Source organism: Pantherophis guttatus, chromosome 2 (genome assembly GCF_059756535.1).
Source record: "Pantherophis guttatus breed Tessera chromosome 2, ASM5975653v1, whole genome shotgun sequence".
Taxonomy (NCBI): Eukaryota; Metazoa; Chordata; class Lepidosauria; order Squamata; family Colubridae; genus Pantherophis; species Pantherophis guttatus.
In genome coordinates this window covers 1381771-1399033 of record NC_142064.1, presented here as the reverse complement: position 1 = coordinate 1399033, position 17263 = coordinate 1381771, and the positions used below count along the sequence as shown (strand labels likewise).

The 17263-nt window shown below is 46.6% G+C and overlaps 1 protein-coding gene across 4 annotated transcripts in view; it reads left to right on the top strand.

Annotated features, from left to right (window-relative positions):
• CNTFR (ciliary neurotrophic factor receptor) overlaps positions 1-17263 on the top strand; it is a 320495-nt gene that overhangs the window by 128683 nt on the left and 174549 nt on the right. The window contains exon 1 of one of the 4 annotated variants that reach the window (XM_087885460.1): positions 9125-9255. The exons of the other annotated variants lie outside the window; for them this stretch is intronic. The gene's annotated coding sequence lies outside the window, so the exon portion shown is untranslated. Of the gene's footprint in view, positions 1-9124; positions 9256-17263 lie in introns of those variants that run through there. 4 annotated transcript variants of the gene reach the window in all.

Sequence of the window (17263 nt, the reverse complement as noted above, 5' to 3'; positions counted from 1 at the left end):
AGCCCTGCATGTACTAAACCTTAAGGTCTGCAACCTTAAACACTCAAAGAGCCATTTGGACCCATTTCCCACAGAAGAGAAAACACCGGGAGCCACAAAACCTGGGTGGGTGTGGCCAACTCGACGTCACTCACTCCCACCCAGTCACATGACACCCCAGCCACGCCTACTTAGGTTTTGTGGCTCCCAGTGTTTTCTGTGGGAAACAGGTATCTGGGTGGGTGGATGTCTCTCTCTCTTCCTCTCTCTCCTCTCTCTCAGGCCAGGCGAGGAGTGACTGGAAGGGGAGGGGTGGGGTGGGGCCAGCCAGTGGTGGGTTCAGCCAATAGGGAGCCACAGCAGTGGGACGAAAGAGCCGCATGCGGCTCCAGAGCCACAGGTTGCTGACACCCGTACTAAACCATAATTTAGACATGATAGACAATATTTGTAACTTGGCTGGTAGATGTTGGTGATGGTTTGTTCTCCGAACTTGCTGTTTACCTTCTGAATGTTTCATCACCAGGCCAGGTGGCATCCTCAGGTAAAGAAAGTCCTACTGAGGTGTTCCCTAGCCTGGAGCTAAACAGCAAGCCTGAAGAACAAACCACCACCAACTAACCATGATGCTCATCTATGACACGAAAGTGGGCAAAACACTACAGGTAGTTCTCAACTACCCCCCCCCCAAAAGGTACTTATGGCCTGGACACCCCTAGGGACCCCAAAATCTGTCCACACATCTGCAGTCTGTGCCAGCTGTAACTGCTGAATAGTCTTCAAGGGCAGCCCCATGTAGAGCACACCGTTTTTCACAAGAGTTGGGTGTTTTTCCCCGTCGCTCCAAAGCTGGAAAGATGGCCAATTGCTCAGACTTTCAGGAACCTCATTCCCAGCCCTTGCGGGTCTTTGTGTGAATTCCCCAAAATTACTTCCATTGTTAACATGAAGGGGCGGCCTCCATCAACTGGAGCGCACCCAATGAACTCCAGAAACGACTCATTAAAGTCACACGCTCCAGTAAATAAATATTCAGGAAGTTTGATAGATCGACTTAATCCTTATAATTCGAAACACACCCGTTAAAAGTGCCAAATGTGGCAGGATGGAAATTATTTCTAGGCATCAACGATATTTCTGTGTCTTAACCGCCCCCTCCGGAGCCGTTTTGGCGTGCCTAAGGCAGCCCTGCAACCCTTCGCCCCACAGAATCTCAGCTCCCATTTTACCGCCATCCTGAAAAATAGCTGCAGCTCATTACAAGTCTGCTTGCATTTTCCTGAGGTTTCCTTTTCCTATAATCACTAATTTTTACTTCTGTACGGCTCCGGATCATTTATTTTTTTCCTCTTCTCCGTTGTTCTCCACTTATGGTTTCGTGGCAAGCCTCTTGCTTGGAGAGAAAGCGAGTTAGCAATTTCTCCTTCGCCTGCCTAGCAATTTCCAGGAACGGCCCCTCATAACTATTCTTTTTAAATTCATGTCAGCGGCTGCTCAAAATTTGCAGGCAAGCAGGTCACACGGTTCAGCCTCTTTTCCCCTTTGCGGCCTGAACGCGGCAAACTCGCTTTTGAAAAAGGAAAGCAGCCAGATCAAATATTCAGACAGAGGGTTTTTATCAAAATGGGAGGAAATAAGTAACTGGCAACATATGTGCAGACCCCGGTAGCCCAGCGTCCGAGGCTCCAGGAGCGCTTGCTGCAAACATCAAACAAAGGCCACAGAAAACACGCGGTACGGTTGTGTACAGTTATCCCTTCAGGCTGCGGCAAAGACACGTCTTGGCCTTGGAAGGGTCTCCTCCTCAGATAGGTCCATTCTGTGGGTTTCCGGCTTTGAAATGGCAGCGGTCTGAAACATGCCGACATTGGGACCGACCAGATATGGACAGCCGCATACAACACCATGGTTTATCTGCCTAAAACCAGGTTTAATTTCTGAACCAGTCTTACGAGGGTCCAGTCATCATGTGAAGTAGATGTGTGAGCCCCGTTGCAGAACAGTCAGAATAACAGAATGACAGAGTCGGGAGGGACCTTAGAGGTCCTCTAGTCCAACCCCCTGCTCGAGCAGGAGACCCTGTACGGTTCTGGACAAATGGCTGCCCAGCCTCTTCTTGAAGACCTCCAGTGATGAAGCAGCCACAACTTTTGGAGGCAAGTGACACTGATTAATTAACAGTATAAGAGAGTTGGGAGGGACCTAAGAGGTCTTCTAGTCCAACCCCCTGATCAGGCAGGAGACCCTCTACCATTTCAGACAAATGGTCATCCAGACTCTTCTTAAAAGCCTCCAGTGATGGAGCAGCCACAACCTCTGGAGGGAAGCCTCCCTTGTTCTTGCGTCAGGAAGAGTTCCTTAGTTCCAGGTTGCTTTTCTCCTTGATGAGTCTCCATCCATTATTCCTTGTCCTGCCTTCAGCTGCTTTGGAGAAGAGGTTGAGCCCCTCTTCTTTGGGGCAGCCCCTTGGATCTCTGTTGCCCCCACAATCTAGTTGGCTCCTTACAAGGAATTGCCTGACCTCCAGACGCCTGTTGAACCCCAGGGGCTGATCTGCTTCTTCTCTCTCATTCTGTCAACTCCACCCTAACCAGCCCCCACTTATTCCCTGGAATAAATCCTGCCAGGTCTTGGCCCATCCAGACAGCTTTGCAAACTGGGGGAAGATAATTTTAAGGAGGGGGTGAATCTGTTGACAGGAGGACCAATCAATGGGGGTGGGAATGGGAGGGGGGGAAGGATGGGAAATGGGAGAGTTGCAGATAAACCACAGAGGTGATCTAATCCAATCTGGGGTTCCGGCCACGCAGGGAAATCGATCAGAAGGCTCCTCTGATTCTGTGTTGTCCCTGCCAGGGGTTGGAGAGTGAGTGGTGTGTGTGTGTGTGTGTTAGATTGTGAATTTTTAACAGTGGACTTGTAATGTTGTATGCTGCCCGAGGCCCTTTGTGTGAGTTGGGCAGCAATATAAATTTACCTAATGATTAATTAAGGAATGAACGAAACATCTTCACTTCCACCTTCTCTGGGGCGGGAGAAGTGAAAACACCGAGAAGCAAGGAATGCATTTGCACTAGACACCAAATCACTAATAGCAGAGTTGGATGGGACCTTGGAGGTCTTCTAGCCCAACCCCTTGCTCAAGCAGGAGATTCTATACCATTTCAGACAAATGGCTGTCCAATGTCTTCTTGAAAACCTCCAGTGATGGAGCATCCACAACTTCTGGTGGCAAGCAGTTCCACAGGTTAATTGTTCTCACTGTCAGGAAGTTTCGCCTTAGTTCCAGGTTGCTTCTCTCCTTGATTAGTTTCCGTCTGTTGCTCCTTGTCCTGCCTTCAGGGGCTTTGGAGAATAGGTTGACCCTGGGGCAGCCCCTTAGTCAGCAACAAACTGGGTCTGCAACCCACATCAAGCCACAAGGTTAACATTAATCAAGATTACAGGTAGTGCTCAACTTATGACCACAATTGACACTAGAATTTCCATTGCTAAGCAAGGAGCTTGTGAAGTGAGTGGCACCTGATTTTCCAATTTTTTTGCCATGGTTAAGCGAATCTCTTGGTTGTTAAGCGAATCACATGGTTGTTAAGTGAATCCACTTCCTCCATTGACTTTGCTTGCCAGAAGGTTGCAAATAGAGATCATGTGACTCTGGGATACGGCAACTGTCATAAACATGTGCCAGTTGCCAAGTGACTGAATTTCGGTGGCTGCTGGATTTGTATTGATGGCCAAATCTGGTTCTGCCTCAGCTTACTTTTTCCAATAAGCCACCGAGTCGGAAAAAGCATTTAAAAGCAATTTATTAGAGTACTTTGATAAAGTTGGGGGTCTCCTTATGGAAAAGGGGGAACCTGAAGAAATGGATTACATTTGCTTTTATAGTTTGCACAACAAAGAACTTCAAAGCAAAAGTGGGTTTAGAAATAGTAAAACTGTCCAGTTGCATCACAAGAAACAAAGCCTCCAATAACGTGTCAGCAGAGCATCGTATTCTGAATATAAATAAAAGACACATTTGCAAAAGAAAAACTTCAGAGTGGGTAAAGATACATTCTCAGGGCTTCCCAAGGTTGGGCTTGAATAATTGCTTTTTTTCTGGAGGCTTGAGAAGAGCTGAAAACTAAACTTTTATCTAAAATATGTTGAATGCTGTCCTGCCAGTGCAGGTTTTCTGAAAGAGGCTTTTCTTGCGGGTTCTAGGAAATCATCAGCAATACATTTGAAAAAGGCAAATCTAAAGCAGCATGGCTGCATAAAGAACTCTCTGACAAATTGAAAGACAAAAAGGACAAGTAGAAAAAATGGAAAGAGGGGCAAATAACTAAGGCAGAATATCAGCAAATAGTCCAAGCCTGTAAAGATGAAGTGAGGAAAGCTAAGGCTCACAATGAACAAAGGCTTGCGACTAAAGTAAAAAATAAGGGGAAAAAAAGCTTCTTCCAACATGTTAAAAACAAGAAAAAAGTTAAGGAAACAATTGGCCCATTGCTGGGAGAAGGTGACAAGCAACAGGGAAAAAACAGAACTACTTAACTCGTTTTTTTACATCTGTCTTTACACAAAGGGAAAAAACAGTCCAATCTATCAAAGACAGCACCACAAAAAACAGATTAGGAACAGAAGTTAAAATAGAGAAGAAAATGGGAAGTGAACACCTGTCTACCCTAGACGAGTTCAAATCACCAGGACCGGATGGATTATACCCCAAGGTTCTGAAGGACCTGGCAGACGAGATCTCAGAACCACTCAACTATATCTTCCAAAGACCCTGGAGCACCAGGGAACTGCCAGAGGACTGGAAAAGAGCTGATGTAGTTCCCATCTTCAAAAAAGAGAAAAAAAACAGATCCAGGAAACTATCAGCCTGACCTCAATACCGGGGAAGATTCTGGAAAAGATAATCAAGCAACGAATCATCACACACCTAGAAGCAAACCAAGTAATAACCCAATGCCAACATGGGTTTGTCAAAAACAGATCATGCCAGACTAATCTTATTGCATTCTTTGACAAAGTGACAAAATCAGTGGACCAGAGGAAGGCTGTCGATATAATTTACTTGGACTTCAGTAAAACATTTGATAAAGTAGACCATAACCTACTACTTGTTGTGGCCCGTCAGCGGCCTCTGTGGATTGTAGCTGATTCTGACAGCGAGGAGGCTGGTGTGGTGCAGCCTGTGCAGCTGACACTCGAGTCAGACAATGAGGAGGCTGGAGAAGATGTGGTGCCAGAGGCAGATATTCATTGGGAGAGGAGGGAGTCCTTGAGGCCACTTGGAGGTTTTATCTGTGTCCTCAGGGTCACCTGAGTGGTGCTGATGGGTGTGGAGCCTTCTTGGCTGCAGGATGCTTTCTGCCCTGGGTCCCTTCTCTGTTGAAGACAAGCTCAGGCTGTTGGGGAAGGGTCTGTGCATCTCAAACTGAAGCACAAATGTCTCCTGTAGTCTGGAATTTGTCTGGAAATCCGTTCATACTCCCACACCATTCAAAGGGTGAGGGTTCCCCAGGGACACAGATAAACCTCCAGGTAGCCTCAACAACTCTCTAAAAAGGATGCAAATGACCAGCTGTCTGCAAGGAGTATAAATCCTTCCCTTCCCCACCATCCAGTCAGAGCTGAAGAAGCTTCTGGGATGAGAAGCGAAACGTCTTCAAAAGAAAAACCAAGAAAGTCCAGCTGCCTCCTGAAAAAGCACCTTTGGGAAATGTTTCAAGTATTACAAAGTCCATCCTGTGTGGCCCTCAGTATTTGAAAGAAAAGTTTTAAGAGAAAAAAATAAAGCCTTTCTCTTGCAGGCCTGTGGGTTAGATTAAAGGGAAAATGTTGTTCCTGTGGCCATTTGATGCCAGGCAGGAACAATTTGGGCACCAATTCTGCCGGCCACAGATGGTGCCGAAATCTTCTGCAACAGTCCAAGAAGCACAACCGTGCGGTTAAAATTGTGAGAGTTGGCCTCAAGGAGAGTTGTTTGACCTGACATTCAAAACCAATAATCAGCCAGGCTTGTTTGTAAACCCAGCTACGAGCCACCGTCCAACTTTGCAACTTAGGAAATGCCTGTTGGGATTTTTGCCACATCCCAAATTTGCAGTGTACCGTGTGATGTCTTTCTCATCCAGTTCTTAAGAAATACGAAGGAAATTGTTTCTTTTTTCTTCCCTCTCTCCCTCCCTCTCCCCCCCCCCCCCGTCTCTCTTTTGCCTCCTGGAGGTGTAGCTCTCCCGTTTCAATAAAAGGAACCTGCCAAAAGTTTCACAATGCAAAACAAGCCATAATTAAATTTGAAATGGCGCCTTTATTAAAGAGGAGAGCTATGCGCAAAGTAACTCTGTAAAATAAATCAAGGACAACTGTGAAGCTGTTTCCTTTCATGCCTGGGAGAAGAAAGCAGGAGATGGAAGAATGTTGGCCGCTCAGAAGTTTCTACCTGAGAGTGAACTTAGAAAAGAGCAAACAATCATTGGCTACAAGACCAAAAGTGGGTTCTTTGTAGAGCCAGATGTGCTGTTCCACAAATCTTTACAGATACAGATTAACAGAGTTGGAAGGGAGCTTGGAGGTCATCTAGTCCAACCCCCATGCCCAAGCAGGAGACCCTACACCATTTCTGACAGATGGCAGTCCAGTCTCTTCTTGAAAGCCTCCAGGGATGAAGCTCCCACAACTTCCGAAGGCAACTTCTGTTCCATGGGTTGATTGTTCTCACTGTCAGGAAATTTCTCCTTATTTCCAGGTTGAATCTCTCCTTGTCCAGTTTCCATCCATTGTTCCTTGTCTGGCCTTCGGGTGCTTTGGAGAATAGCTTGACCCCCCTCCTCTCTGTGGCAGCCCCTCAGATATTGGAACACTGCTATCATATCACCCCTAATTCTTCTTTTCATTAAATTAGAGATTTCCAATTTCTACAACTGTTCTTCATACATTTTAACCTCCAGTCCCCTATTCATGTTGGTTGCTCTTGTCTGCACTCTTTCCAGAGTCTTTTGACTTCAATGGCTAACAGAATAAGAGAGTTGGGAGGGACCTTGGAGGTCTTCTAGTCCAACCGCCTGCCCAAACAGGAAATCCCACACCAGGGGTGTCCAACCATGGAACTTTTAAAGATTTGTGGACTTCAACTCCCAGAATCCTCCAGATTTAGCCAACTCAATCTGAGAGAATGAACATGAGAGACAATGGATCAAGCTTTGCCCATTATGTGCAATTCCATCCCCTTTTAAGCCACCCGACGCAACAGGTTGTGCAAACACAATTCCTTAGTGTGAAATGGGAAGGGGAGGGAGCTGCTCATTTTCCCTCTTCCTGGGAAAGGATGGAGGAAGAATCAGAGAGATTATTTTTACCATAAAAAGGGAATTGTTGGGTGTCTGTTAGGGAGCTCCGCCAAGCACCGTGTTTTGATTGCATGAAATCCTCGACTTATGACCACAGTTGAGCCCAAAATTTGTCTTGCAAAGCGAGACCATTAAATTTTGCCTCATTTTATGACCTTACCTGCCACAGTTCTTAAGTGAGTCACTGTGGTTGTTAAATTAGGAACAGAGTTGTTAAGTGAATCTGGCTTCCCCAATGTCTTTGCTGTCAGAAGGTCAGAAAATGGGATCACATGATCCTAGAACTCTGTATCCGTCATAAATATGAACCAGTTGCCGAGCATCCAAATGTAAATCACATGATCCTGGGGATGTTGCAACGGTCATAAGTGTGAAAAACGATCATAAGTCTCTTTTTTCAGTGCTGTTGTAGCATTGAAGAGTCACTAAGTGAAGAGTTGCAAGTTGAGGAGGATTACCTGCGTGCTCCTCAAAAGAAGGTGAGCATCCGAAGGCACAGCCAGGATGGCAGCTGACCTTCTGCAAACCAGCATCTGTCTGCTAGGAAGAGCTACCCAAGGACTGTCTGGGGTTTGGTTGACTCACTCACTTGCCCGGGGAGATGGTGGCTAGCAGGAACTCTTCTGGTTTTCCTTCTCCTGTTTGCCCCCCACGCCCCCACCCCTAATCCGGGAACCAGACAGACGAGGAATGCCAAGATTTTTTTCCAAAAAAAGTACATGAAGCAATTTCCAGAGAAATTGTAGGTCTCCAGATTGGGCAACACAGGAGAAAGCAGGAGAAAGAGGCCTGCATTGGCCCAGTAGGAGGTTTGCCCAAAGTTTTTCTGACTTTTTCTTTTTCTTTCTTTCTTTGTTTCTGGGACTCCAAAGCTCCATTTTTCCCCTCTAAAATTCATAACTTTGTATTTGTTTTTAATCTTCCTTTTTTTTAAAAAATGAAAACTTTCATTAAAATTATAGGAAAAAACCAAATCATAAGTTGTCAGCTACCCCCCGAGGAGTCCCCAAATTCTCATTAAAAGTTCTCACCTTCCATCTCTAATTGGAGAGAGGCTGCAGCGAAGAGCGAAGGGTTTGGGACCCTGGACAGGTTAGCCAAGAGATGAAGCTCAGGAAGAAGGAGCTCTGCAGAAAAGCAAGTGGAAGGAAGGAAAAGAGGGAGGGAGGAGGGAGGGAGGGAGGGAGGAAGCTGGAAAGAGTCAAAGAAAAGGGAAGAAAGAGAGGGTGGAAGATGAAAGGAAAGGAAAGGAGGAAGGGGAGGGAATGGGAAGGAAGGAGATGGAAAGAAGATGGAAGGGGGGAGGGAGAAGGAAGGAAGAGGGAGGGAGGAAAAGAAGAAAGGAAGAAAGAAAGGGAAAGAAAGAAAGACAAGGAAGGAAGGAAGGAAAGAAAGAAAGAAAGAAAGAAAGAAAGAAAGAAAGAAAGAAAGAAAGAAAGAAAGAAAGAAAGAAAAAGAAAGAAAGAAAGTCTTCACACACATGGCCTCCCAAGATCCTGACCTTGATAAGGCTTTTTCAAAAACCAGACCTTTTAGGGTTCCCAAACTTACTTACTTTCCTTCCTTCTTTCTTTCTTTCTTTTTTGGAAACCCTTCCTTTTTACAAACAAAGCTCCAATTAGCAGATTGCAAAACAAGCTGTTGTTTGCTCCTGCGGTGTTTGTGTTTGAGGAGCAGCCGCCAAATTCTTCGCAGAACTTCCCAGCCGTGACCGCAGGGGTCACTGCCCTAACCAGCCGCTCAGCCCCCCCTCCCCCCCCCGCTCTCCTCCTCGTCAAGTGCAGCCCCACCAGGCAGCTTGTGCAGATTGCCAAGGGCTCTTTTCTGATCGGGTTGCGTAGCTTTGCAGCTGCCATAGAAAGCAAGCAGGGAGAGCAAGCAAGCTGGGCTGCCTGGTTGTGAGAAGGCGCTTTGCTGGAGGGCCAGGCTTCTGGTAAGGAGAATTTGGCACGGATGCCGTGATCTCAAATGCCTCTGGGCTACCTGGAGTTCCTTGGGAGGGAGGGATGGCTTTACCCTCGCATGCATTTGTCTTGTCATTCCTCTTTTCACCTTTGATTATTTTGTGCAGCATATCTGGGCCAGTGTTTCTCAACCTTGGCAACTTGGAGATGGGTGCACTTCAATTCCCAAAATTCCCCAGCCGGCATGAAATCCACACATCTTAAAGCTTGCTGGCTAGGGAATTCTGGGAGTTGAAGTCCAGGCTTCTTAAATTTTGCTGGCTGACGATAGGAGTAAATGAAAGCTCTTCAGAATTTAAAACTGTAAGAGGAATTAGCTGTAAGAGAAAGTAGCTGCAAGAGGAAATAGCTAGGTTAAAGGTAAAACAAAACAATTGAAAACCAGGAGAGACAAAATTAAAATGAACGGAGTAACAGGAGAACTAAAACTAACTGAACAACAGGCAAGAACCAATTGTTCTAATTGTTCTGAGAATCCATAAAATATCTAACTCGGAAGCAAGTTTTGTGAGCTGTAATACGGTGCAGAGAAAATTCAATATTCTGCATGGATTTTCTTCTTGATACTGTTTAACATTTTTATGAAGTGGCCGAGGGGGGAGAATGGCTGGTCTCCGTCTGCCGGTGAGACTCTGATTTGCACCTCCATACAGTCAGAGTTGAGAGAGATGGACGGCAGGTGTGTTCAGAGCCTGTGATGACCCACTAATGAGCTGGACCAGGGACTAGGAATGGTGCCACGTTCTGGAGTTGGGGGCTTCCTTGATTAGGGTATTGTTGTCTGCTAGCTTGTTTGTCTCCTTGGCGAACGCTTGGTCTCTCCCAGGGAGACAAACAGTCAGGCAGTCAATATCTCAATCAAGGAATTATCCAGCATTGCCTCCAACACTGGCAGGGCAAGCTAAGGTCTATAAACGGAGCAAACCCCAAACCCGTAGCACTGATGATGTTAACTAACTGGGTTTTGAAACATCTGCAAGAAAACCACCAAGCTCAGCGAGCACCAAGGACCCCACAGTTCTCTCCTCTTCCTCCTCCTCCTCCTCCTCCCCTCTACTCCACAAATCACACTCTCTTCTAGCACTGATGATGTTACCTAGTTTGGGTCACGAGCCATCTGCAAGAGCACCAAGGACCCCCCCAGTTCAACCTTGAGCTATGGAGATTCTCTTTCATCCGTACCATTTTGATCTTCTTCCTTGCAGCCATGGCAGATCTGCTGCCCTCCAATTTACCAGGATCAGCCAGGATCAGTGGAGAAGTTTGGTCGTTTCCACATCGTGGGCGGGAGGTCAGATGTAAATGGAGAAAGGAAACCTTGCCATCAATTAAGGGGTGAAAACCAGGTGTAAATCCATTGAACGCTGTCATTTTTCTCCTCTGCCTTGAACTTAGGAAGAAAACTCTTTAGATTAAAATTGATTTTGTTCCTTTTGATCTATTGAATAATTTGAGAAATGAGGATTACTCTGTATTAACTGGTTTCTTTAAAGAATTTGATGAGACAAGTCGAGTGGATGAAACAGGTTTCTAGGCATAACAGATGCATCCCTGCCGCTCGTTTTTGGCTCTGTGCAGGAGCTGTCATGAGGAAGCAATCCATTCCTGATCTCCAGTTTTGCAAGTGAGCAGATCTCATGGGAATCTGGTCCTTGCTGCTGGCAAACCCAGTGAAAAAAATGCTTGGGTGAATTTGGGAGGAAGCAAAAGGACACTTGGGGGTCCTTGATGCTGTCTGAGCTTGGTGGGTTTTCTTGCAGACATTTTATGACCCAACTAGAAGGGACAGGGGTTGGAGGAGGAGGATGACAACGGCAACAACAACAACAACTTTAGGGTCCTTGGTGCTCCCTGAGCTTGGCTATTTTCTTGCAGACTTTTCATGACTCAACTAGCTAATGTCATCAGTGCTGGAAGGGAGTGGGAATGTTCTTGAGAATTCCATGATTAGATGTTTACTGCGTGGTGTTAATCTGTGCGTAACTGGGTGTTGATTGCTGGGAAAGAGACGCTTTGCTCTTTTAACCTTTGATTGCCTCTTTCAAATGGTATGTGGGCGTTTATCTCTCTGTGCCTTTTGGTGGCTGACACTTTCCACATTATATGATATACATATACACATGCATATACATATATAAATATATTACACATACTCCATTATTCATTCTCTCCCCCCCCACCCATCCATATCTATCTGTCTATCTATCTATCTATCTATCTATCTATCTATCTATCTATCTATCTATCTACTGTATCTATCTATCTACTGTATCTATCTATCTATCTACTGTATCTATCTATCTATCTGTCTATCATCTATCTACTGTATCTATCTATCTATCTATCTATCTACTGTATCTATCTATCTATCTATCTATCTATCTTATCTATCTACTGTATCTATCTATCTATCTATCTATCTATCTATCTATATCTATCTATCTACTGTATCTATCTATCTATCTATCTATCTATCTATCTATCTATCTATCTATCTATCTATCTATCTATCTATCTATCTACTGTATCTATCTATCTATCTTCTAAAATCCAGTCTGGGAAAAAAGAATTTCCTATCGGAGAAGGTCTGTTTTCTATACTTAGAGAACGTTGGCTGTTTAGTATGCGTGTGCACACATATAGAAAAACCATCCAAATGTGAGAGTGACACAGAGGCCAGGCCAATGGGCCACCTCCTCATCCTAGACCTGGCTACCAAATGCCAAGCCCATCCTTTCTGGGCAGATCCAGGTAGGGCCATGAGAGACACACTGTCCCATGGCCCTTATGGACGTTTGGCTCAGAAAAGAGAAGGCAGAAAACCCAGAAGTGATTCACAGGAGTCTCTGTCCCTGCATGTGGTGGTCACAGCCTCTATTATTTTTAGCCAAACCAGCCAGAGGTTCGCTTTGCTTGCCCCACCTTCACTGTCAGTGGAATAATCTGCCAGACAATCTAGCAAAGGTTCTTCCGCCTTTGACCCAATTCAAACCTGCTTGGACCAGTTTGTTCTTTTTATATCTGTCTATTTACTTCTCCGTTTCCTAGATAAGCCAAGACACCCAGTTGACTTCGTTTTTTAAAGCCCCTGGTTAGTCCTCAGCTCCTTTCTGGAGAAATTTCTTGTCAGTTGGAACAATTCACCAGTGGAGCAGCTTCCTTCCAGAAGTTGTGGGTGCTCCATCACTGAAGGTTTTTAAGAGATTGGAGAGCCATTTGTCTGGGATGGTAGAGGGCAGTGAAACTTCTGGTTTCCGGCACGCCCATGCACGCCGGCCAGCTAGTCTTCCGGGTTTCTGGTGCGCATGTGCACACAACGATCAGCTGGCCGGTGTGCATGCTCAGGCAGGAAAAGATCAGCCCTTCCAGTTTCCAACACTGCCGCATGGGAAAAGGCCAGCTGATCGTCACACACACGTGCGCACCAGAAACCTGGAAGAGGAACGGGCACTGCCGCACATGCCAAGTGACATGGCTCTATGTGCCACTTTGGGCACGTGTGCCATAGGTTCACCTTCATGGGTCTAGGGTCTCCTGTTTGAGCAGGGGGCTCTCTTACTCTGTTACTTAATCAGTAGAATGGAAGTTGCCTTCAGAAGTTGTGGCTGCTCCAACACTGGGGCTTTTCAAGGAGGCTTTGGATAACCATTTGTCTGAAATGGTCTAGGGGTTCCGGCTTGAGCCGGGAGTTGGACTAGAAGACCTCTGAGGTCCCCTCCATCTCTGGGATTCTGTTAAGGACCAGGGGAGACCTGAGAGCAGTCTTCCAGTATTTGAAGGGCTGCCCCAAAGAAGAGAGGGTCAACCTATTCTCCAAAGCCCCTGAAAGCAGAACAAGAAGCAGCGGATGGGAACTAATGAAGGAGAGAAACAACCTGGAACTAAGGAGAAATTTCCTGAGAACAATTAACCAGTGAAACGACTTGCCTCCAGAAGTTGTGGGTGCTCCATCACTGGAGCTTTTCAAGAAGAGACCAGACAGCCATTTGTCCAGCAGAGTCTAGGGTCTCCTGCTTGAGCAGGGGGTTGGACTAGAAGACCTCCAAGGTCCCTTCCAACTCTGTGATTCTGAATTGTGATGCATTTTCAGTCCGGCTGGCTCCTTGACCTCCAGGGTTGGGAAGGGTCACTCTGAGAGGCAGGGAAGGGTATTGTCTGCAGATGTTAGAAAGGCAGATGTGCTCGCCTGGCTATTTGAGATGAGGTAAGCTCTCCAGCTGTCAGAAGGGACCAAAGGGAACTGGCCAGGACTTGTACCCCATCCAGATATTCATAGCCGCAGTCTCTGTCCGTGAAGAACTGGCCTTCCTGGTCCTGCAACAGTTCCAGATGCAGTTGAGAAACAGAGGAAGTGTCATAAGTCTTCGGAGGCTGTTTGTTCCCAGAAAGTTTCCAGACCAGCTTTGCAGATGCTTCAAACTTGGAAGGCATTCAAAGGAATATTATCTCCTCCGTTTCCTCCTCCGTCTTTGCAGAGGCAAGAAAAAAAGCCCAAGGAAAATCCGCCCATTGTTTTTTCAGCGAAAAGCTGAATGTGGACGGATGAGGCCTGCTCAGCAGCACAATAATGACAGGGCTCCCTCCGAATAACTCCTGGTAGCTCCTGCCCATGTGTGGTTAATTAAATCCAGTATGCGCAGCCTTGATTTTCCATGAAGATCGAAAGTAGATCTTCTTAATCCCCCTTAAAATGCCTTCTGGAGCTGCCAGTTCACCTCGGGGCTTCTTAGCTTCCAAAAGATATTTATTCAGGCATTCAATCTCTCTCTCTATCATATCCAACATCGCGTAATTTATGTTTCTCACAAGAGGTTGTGTGTGGCAAGAATCCTAAGCAACCTGTTCAGTGGGAGGAATTAGAGAAGCCAGATTTGTTCCAGAAAACGCACATCTGTCTAGCAGGCCACATCATCAGCCTTAGTGGAACGGCCCACGGATTAATAGCATCAATGTTGATCGATGCAGATTCCAGAGGACCTGGATGAGTTCTTTCTTCAGCAGTCTTCCAATATTTGAGGGGCTGCCATAAAGAGGAGGGGTCCACCTATTCTCCAAAGCCCCTGAAGGCAGGACAAGAAGCAACAGATGGAAATTCATCAAAAGGAGAGAAGCAACCTGGAATTAAGGAGAAACTTCCTAGCAGTGAGGACAATTAACCAGTGGAACAGCTTGCCACCAGAAGTTGTGGGTGCTTCATCGCTGGAGGTTTTCAAGAAGAGATTGGACAACCATGGACTAGAAGACCTCCAAGGTCCCTTCCAACCCTGTCATTCTGTTGTTCTTTCTGAAATAATTCCAGGAGAGGAAGGAGTGAACTAGCGTGTGGGATGAGGAGGTCCCCAGGCCCGCTCGTGCTGAGATGCTTGTCGCATTTCAAGAAGGTTGCACAACCGAGGGAGCGGCATGAAAGGGAGGCATTGAAGGGCCCTTCTCCGATGCGCCTGTGTGCTTGGCTCTCCCTCTTCACCAGGGGAAGCGAGGATTCATGCGGTGAAGAGCAGGAACTGAGCACGGCGGTTTTCTCCATCTCGCCTTTCATGCGCTTCCCGTAAACCTCCTGGGGTCCCGAGGCAGCTCCAGGCTGGGCTCTGGCAAGTTCAGAAGCAAAATCGGTCCTGGACAAATCGGAGACAATGATTGTGGTGAATTGTGGTAGATGAGAAGCAGTGGTGGGATTCAAGTAATCTAACAACCGGTTCTCTGCCCTAATAATTTCTTCCAACAACCAGTTTGCCAAACTGCTCGAAAAGTTAACAACCGGTTCTCCCGAAGTGGTGGCGAACCGGCTGAATCCCATCACTGATTAGAAGCCATTGCAGACTTTCTACACCTTCAATACAATAATAGATAGTTAACGGTGGGCTTTGATGTGTCACTCTGCTCTTCATTTAGCTGTTAACTGTTTTGTTTTGTTTTTCTTATATATAGTAGACAAATGACAAGTTAAATTGGTTGTAAATAGATGTACAGATAGACCTCGGCTTACGGCCATAATTGAGCCCAAAATTTATGTGGCTAAGCGAGATATTGGTTAAGTGAGTTTTCCCCATTTTAAGACCTCTCCTGCCACCGTCGTTAAATGAATCACTGCTGGGATTAAGTTAGTCACACGGTTGTTAAGTGAGTCTGACTTCCCCTTGACTTTGCTTGTCAGAAGGTCGCAAAAGGGGATCACGTGACCCTGGGACCCTGGGACCGTCATAAATACGAGTCAGTTGCCAAGTATCTGAATTTTGATCATGTGGCTGCAGCGGTCGTAAGTGTGAAAAACGGTCCTATATCACTTTTTTCTGCGCTTCTTTCTAACTTCGAATGGTCACTAAATAAACTGTCATAAGTTGAGGACTCCCTGTATAGAGGTTTATAGATTTTAGGCCTGCTTTGCAAGGTGGGGAAACTATTATTGTTGCAATACATTTATCAGAATTCAACTGGGAGGGACAATATATGTAACAGAATAACCAGATCACCAGAGTTGGAAGGGACCTTGGAGGTCTTCTAGTCCAGCCCCCTGCTCAGGCAGGAAACCCTATTGTCAGGCCTGGAAGCCCTCTTTTGCATTGGGCCTTCAGGCCTGCCATGCCACATTTACTGCTGTGGGAAATTGGGAGGGGGGATTGTATGGAGCTGGGGAGAGACATAGTCATAACAACATTCCTTTCTCTGAGAGTCAAGGACATCTTGCCCTGAGCCTGGAGGGCTGTGACTGGGAGGCCTCTCCAGTTGGGGCGATGCATTGATTGGACCATGATGTTATGTTTTATGTTTGTTTTATGTTTTATTAGATTTATATACTGCCCTACTCCCAAAGGACTCAGGGCGGTGAACAGGCACAGAATAAAATACATAAATACAAAAGTTAGAAACAATTTAAAACCAAATTAAATAATTTAGCCCAAGACAATTAAAAAAAACCCATAATTTAAAACAAATTAAAATTTCAGTTTAAAAAATTTAAAAAAGGGAGAAAATTAGGCCAGGCCGGCTTGCTGGAATAGGAGGGTCTTAAGAGCACGGTGGAAAGTGCGCAGATCCGGGATCCTCCGTATCTCCGGGGGGAGCTCGTACCAGATAGTGGGTGCCCCCACAGAGAAGGCCCTCCCCCTGGGGGCCGCCAGTCGACACTGCTTGGCTGATGGCACCCGGAGGAGCCCCTCTCTATGAGAGCGTACCGGCCGGTGGGAGGCTATTGGTGGTAGCAGGCGGTCCCGTAAATAACCAGGTCCTGAGTCATGGAGCGCTCTAAAGGTGATAACCAAAACCTTGAAGCGCACTCGGAAGACCACCGGGACCCAGTGCAGCTCGCGCAGGAGAGGTGTCACACGGGAGCGCCATGTTGCTCCCATAACCACCCACGCAGCCACACTCTGCGCCAGTTGGAGCCTCCGTGTGCTCCTCAAGGGGAGCCCCATGTAGAGAGCGTTGCAATAGTCCAGGCGGGAGGTGACGAGGGCATGAGTGACTGTGTGTAGGGAGTCCTGATCCAGAAAGGGATGCAACTGGCGAATCAGGCGAACCTGATGAAAAATCCTCCCGGTCACGGCCGTCAAGTGCTCTTCTAAAGACAGCCGTGAATCCAGGAGGACGCCCAAGTTGCGAGCCCTCTCCGTGGGGGCCAGCGATTCGCCCCCAATAGTCAGCGATGGCGTCAACTGACTATATCGGGACATCGGAAACCACAGCCACTCGGTCTTGGATGGGTTGAGCCTGAGCCTGTTCCTCCCCATCCAGATGGACATGTGGGTGCAGGGGGAAGGGACCTGGACTTTCCTTTGGGTGGGGAAAACCTGGAAGCTTTCATATTCGGATTTTCCCAATATGCCAATATGTCATCTCTAGTGGAACTTTGAGGAACTTCAAGCCTCGGAGTCTTCTTTCGTTGGGGGGGGGGTCTTACTTGGAACCCTGACCCCTATACCATTTCAGACAAATGGCCGTCCAGTCTCTTCTTTTGAAAGACGCCTTGAAGAAATTGCC